The following is a 6167-nucleotide window of genomic DNA, read 5'->3' on the forward strand; positions in this document are numbered from 1 at the left end:
GCCATTGAGGAAACCGATATTCTTAACGGTTTCACCAAGACAAAAGAGGAAAGAAATTACAATGAGAACGACTTCAAGCTTGCCAAAAAGAATTCCAAAGCATTGTCGATTCTTCAACGTTGTGTTGGTGAGGGGGAAGTTAGTCGAATCTCCGGGTGTCCTACGGCAAAATCTATTTGGGATTCCCTTGTACTTGCATATGAAGGGACGTCCCAAGTAAGAAAACACCGTATTGACCTTCTCATGCAACAATATGAGATGTTTAGAATGTCAAAGGACGAGTCTTTAAATAGTTTCTCTTCACGTTTTTCTTGTATTATTAATGAGCTTAAAAGTCGAGGAAGGAATTTCGAGTCCGAGGACATCATTCGAAAAATCCTTCGTAGTCTAACCCCTAAATGGCAACCTAAAGTCACCGCCATAGAGGAAGCTAAAGACTTGTCAACCCTATCTCTTCATGAACTAATGGGATCACTAATGGCTCACGAGTTTAACCTCGATAAGCATTCTAGTGAGTCATCAAAGGGAAAGAGTCTCGCCCTCACATCTTCTCCAAGTGATGAAGAAGATGAGGAGGAAGACGAGTTTGCTATGTTCACAAGGAACTTAGCCGGGTTGGTCAATGGACAAGGTAACAAAAGGTTCACTAATAATTACTCGAAAAAACGCTTTCCTAAGAAACGACCTACCTCCACCGTGGGATGCTTTAAATGTGGTGATAAAACTCATCAAATTAAAGAATGTCCCAAGTGGGAAGAAATCAAATCTAAGGAAAGAAGAGAAAAGGTTAAAAAGGACTACAAACATAGAGTCATGAGTGCTATATGGGGAATGTCCGACTCCGAGGAAGATGAGGAACTCATCGAGGAGGAACTTGAGGCTAAAATGTGTCTTGCAAATCATGGTAAAGAAAAAGTGTTAAAAACCTCAAAACTTGAACACTTAAGATGTCTCATGGCTAACCCCGACGATTCCGACTCCGATTCCGACAACGAGGTAAATCATCTAAAGGCCAAGGCTAGAACTTACTCCAAAGAGAAAGTATGTAAGCTTCTTGACCAACTTTTTGATAAGTGTCGGTCTCAAACTAATAAGCTTGATATAATGCAAAATGAGATTGAGGAAATTGCTCAAGAGAACTTTAATCTGAAAAATGAACTAAAAAAGCAACAGATGCAATTCTTGTCACTTCGAGGCATATAATGAAGTCAAAAGAGTCAACAAGTTAAACAAACATTTGACTAAAGAACTAGAGCGTCTTAGGTTGACCCCCACGGACGTCTCTGACCTTGAAAATGTCAACACAACTTTGGTGATGCAAGTTTCCCAACTAACCAAGGAACGTGATGACATTTTGAAGGACAAAGATGCTCTTGAAAATGAGATCTATGACCTTGTAGTTGAAGTTGTAGACTTGAGAGAAACAGTTTCTAAGACTGTTGCTTCTGACCACGATTTAGACAAGTTTAAAAGAAAAAGTGAATGGTTGGAAAATGAAAATGAGTGTCTTAAAAGTGAGGTTGTTTGTCTCAAGAATGAAATAGAAGATCTCCATGATAGGCTTACTTTCTTTCAAAAAGGTATGCCCGAATGTAGCACTTCTAGGTCTTCTCCTCACCATAGATCCGATGAAGTCGTTGATCTAAGCAAGAGACTTGACGAGATGACATCTAAATATGAAGAGTCTAAAGAAAGAATCATTTATCTCGTGTCTAAACTCAACAATCACACCCATGACTTCATTGTTGAGAAAAGATTGTCCATAGAAAGTACTAACAATGATGAACTTAAAAGAGAAAAGGAAAAGAATTTGCATCTTCTCTCACGTGTCAACGACTTGACCAATGAACTTGTTAATGCTAAGAACATCACTGAAAAATGGGAAGGAAGTCAAACCGTGTTAAACTTCCTCACGAATCAAACCGAGACATGTGAGAAATCTTTGGTTTGGGGTTCAAATGGAGCAGTCGGTGATTGTTGCATCCGTAAGCCTAAAAATGATTTTAGAGGAAGGAAGTATGTAGGTCTTCCCGAATACATCATTTGCAATTATTGTGGTGACAATGGTCATGTTTTTAATGGATGTACAAAACGATTTGATGACATTGATAAGAACACCAAAACATTAAAAGAAATGAACATTAAGAAAGACACCACAAGTTATGTTGATCACAAAAAGGGACCCAAATTCATTTGGGTTCCTAAACTCAAAAACTAATCTTGTGTAGGGCTTGGTGACAAAGGCCGCAATTGGTACTTGGATAGTGGATGCTCTCGTCACATGACGGGTGATAGAAGCCAATTCCTCTCACTTAAAGCGTATGATGGTGGCACGGTAAGGTTTGGTGACAACAAGAAAGGTGAAGTAATTGGTATTGGAAAAGTTGGTAAGTCATCCTTACTTTGTGTCGACAATGTGCGGCTTGTCAAAGGTTTGAAACATAATCTCCTTAGTATTTCTCAACTTTGTGATAAGGGTAATGTTGTTGAATTTCGTGCCAATATGTGTCGAATTTTTGATGCCACCACTAATGAACTAATACTCGAAGGAAGACGTGTCAAAGATGTTTACTTAACTAATTTGAACTCTCTATCTGGTCACACCATGTCTTGCATGAGTGTAATGAACAATGATCCTTGGTTATGGCATAAAAGGTTTGGTCATGTTAGTACAAAAACTCTTAATACCCTTAAAAGACGTGACTTAGTTGAAGGCATTCCTAATATAAAATTTGACTTTGATAAAGTATGTGATGAATGTGCTAGAGGTAAACATGTTAAAAGTTCCTTCAAATCCAAAAGAATTATGAGTACATCTCAACCTTTGCAACTTTTACATATCGACTTGTGTGGACCAATGAGAACTAGAAGTAGAGGTGGTAGTCGTTATGTGTGTGTCATTGTTGATGATTACTCTAGGTTTGTTTGGGCACTCTTCCTAAGCTCTAAGGATGAGACATTTGATGAGTTTCTAATTTGGTTAAGAAAGATTCAAAATAAACTTGGTTTAAAACTTGTTTCAATGAGAACCGATCATGGAACCGAATTCGAAAACTCATCATTTGGTGCTTATTGTGATGACAATGGTGTAGACCATAACTTCTCGGCTCCTAGAACCCCACAACAAAATGGTGTGGTTGAAAGGATGAATAGAACCCTTGAAGGAATGGCTAGAACAATGTTATTAACTAGTAAGTTGCCTAAGAACTTTTGGGCCGAAGCGGTAAATACCGCTTGCTACATTCATAATCGTGTCATGATAAGGAGTATTTTAAATAAAACTCCCTATGAATCATTACGTGGAAGAAAACCCAACATTTCATATTTTAGATGTTTTGGAAGCAAATGTTTTGTTCACAACAACGGTAAAAACAACTTGGGTAAGTTCGATCCACGTAGTGATGAAGGAGTATTTATTGGGTACTCCGATCATAGCAAGGCCTATAAAGTTTACAATAAACGAACCTTGCTAATTGAAGAAAGCATCCATGTCATTTTTGATGAATCTAGTGTGCTTGGACAGGTACAAAACATGGATGATGATGATGAGGACGAGGATGATGAGTTTGAGATTGGTCTTGTTCGAAAAGACTTCGTGTTCACGGATGAAGAAGCTCCAAAGATCAATTGAATTGCAACAGACACGAGACTGTCACCTTCAAAGGAGATCAGCAACTCGGGGGAACACGTAGCACCCTCGATTCTTCTCTCGGAAGCAACAGACCCAACGATTGTTGCATCCACCTCGTAATCAAGTAACCCAAAACAGTGAGGATGAAGAACCCACCAGGCCAATTGAAACAGATCCAGCATCAGAATCGATCTTTGTTGAGGGGAACAAGAAACCATTGTTCCAAAGAAGTGGAAACATCAAAGCTCTCATCCACTCACTAATCTCACAAGTGATCTCAACTCGGGAATTCGAACAAGATCATCCATCAACAATCTCGCTCACCTCAATGAGTATTGTGCTCATAATGCCTTCCTATCTCAAATTGAGCCTTCAAATGTAATCGCCTTGATGATGCAGATTGGGTGCTTGCCATGCAAGATGAGCTCAATCAATTCAAAAGAAATGAGGTATGGCACTTAGTCCCTAGACCGCCTAATCGTACCGTCATTGGTACTAGGTGGGTCTTTCGCAACAAGCTTGATGACTCGGGAGAAATTGTAAGGAACAAGGCTAGACTAGTGGTGCAAGGTTATAACTAACAAGAGGGTATTGATTACGATGAAACCTATGCACCGGTAGCTAGACTTGAGGCCATACGATTGCTTATAGCTTTTGCGGCTCACAAAGGTATTAAACTCTTCCAAATGGATGTTAAAACCGCTTTCTTAAATGGATATTTGGAAGAAGATGTCTTTGTAGAGCAACCACCGGGTTTTCAGAACAATGATTTGCCTAACCATGTTTTCAAATTAGACAAAGCTCTTTATGGTTTAAAACAAGCACCAAGATGTTGGTATGATAGATTGTCTAAATTTCTTATTGAAAATGGTTTTAAAAGAGGCTCCGTTGACAAAACATTGTTCTTGAAGCAACATGATCCGTGAACTGTTGTTGGTTGTACAAGTATATGTTGATGACATTATATTTGGTGCAACAAATGAACTCCTTTACTTATATTTTTCGGAACTAATGAAATCGGAGTTTGAAATGAGCATGATGGGTGAGCTAGGATTCTTCCTTGGGCTCCAAATTAAGCAATCAAAGGATGGAATCATGATCCATCAACAAAAGTATATTAAGGAAATGCTTAAGAAATTTGGAATGACTAATGGTAAGCCTCATGAAACACCTATGGTAGCCGGGTCCAAATTGGACAAGGATGAACTCGGTAAGAATGTTAGTGATAAGGTGTATAGAGGTATGATAGGCTCACTTCTTTACTTGACCGCAAGTCGTCCCGACATTCTCTTTAGTGTTTGTTTATGTTCTAGGTTCCAAGCAAATCCGAAAGAATCACATTTCAAAGCCGTTAAACGAATTCTTCGATATTTGATTGGAACACAAAATATTTACCTATGGTACCCTTTACATTGTCCTTTTGATCTTATAGGCTTTTCGGACGCGGACTATGCGGGGTGCACGGTGGATAGAAAGAGTACCTCCGGAATTGCAACGTTCTTGGGTCCTTGCTTGACTTCTTGGGCCTCAAAGAAACAAAACACGGTAGCTCTTTCTACGGCCGAAAGTGAGTACGTTAGTGCGGCACATTGTTTTTCTCAACTCCTTTGGGTAAAACAACAACTCTTGGATTTTGGTATTATTTTTGACTCCATTCCTTTAATGTGTGATAATACGAGTGCAATAAATATTTCCAAAAATCCTATTCAACACTCTAAAACCAAACATATTGATATTCGTCATCATTTTATTCGTGATCATGTGGAAAAAGGACATATTAAACTTATCTTTTGCAAAACCGAAAATCAAATCGCCGATATTTTTACTAAGCCACTTGCAAGAGAACATTTTGAGAAATTTAGACTAGAAATTGGGTTAATTAATAGCTTGTGATTTTTATTGTGAGTTTTACAAAATTCCTTAATTGATTAAATTAAAATTGGATATATGTTATCAAGTGTTCTAAGTGCATTGACATCATGTTTAGACCAAAAATTGACACCGTATTTGTGAGTCGGTAATCACTCAACCTCATATCTAAATTTACGTTTATTATATGCTACCTTGCGTTCTTTTATTTCGAGTGATTAAATTTGTCTAGTTGGGCCAACCATCTCACCTACCTCATTAAATGGGCCATTAACTACCTCAACCCACCTTCCACTCCTACCCGTCCAAACTCACTAACCCAAAGTCCATCTCTTCATCTCCCTAAACTCACCATATCACCTACCCTAACCCACCATGGTAAAAACATCCCTTAACACAATTATACCCATTAAACCCACAAAAATTACCTCACCACCTGTCACATCAAATCCACCGACATCAACAACTCCAACCATGACTCCAGTCAAAACATCCTACGCATTCCCACCTCAAACCTCAAACTCGATCCCTTCATCAAACCCAGATCCACCAAACCCTCAACCATCTCCGAACCCCACTGACCCTCCATCATCCGACGACATCCCTATCTCCACTATGGTAGGACGGCGCACGCGAGGTGGTCGAAAGAAAAGCTCCACTATTCCAA

This window comes from Silene latifolia, chromosome Y (assembly GCF_048544455.1).
Source record: "Silene latifolia isolate original U9 population chromosome Y, ASM4854445v1, whole genome shotgun sequence".
In the NCBI taxonomy this organism is placed as follows: domain Eukaryota; kingdom Viridiplantae; phylum Streptophyta; class Magnoliopsida; order Caryophyllales; family Caryophyllaceae; genus Silene; species Silene latifolia.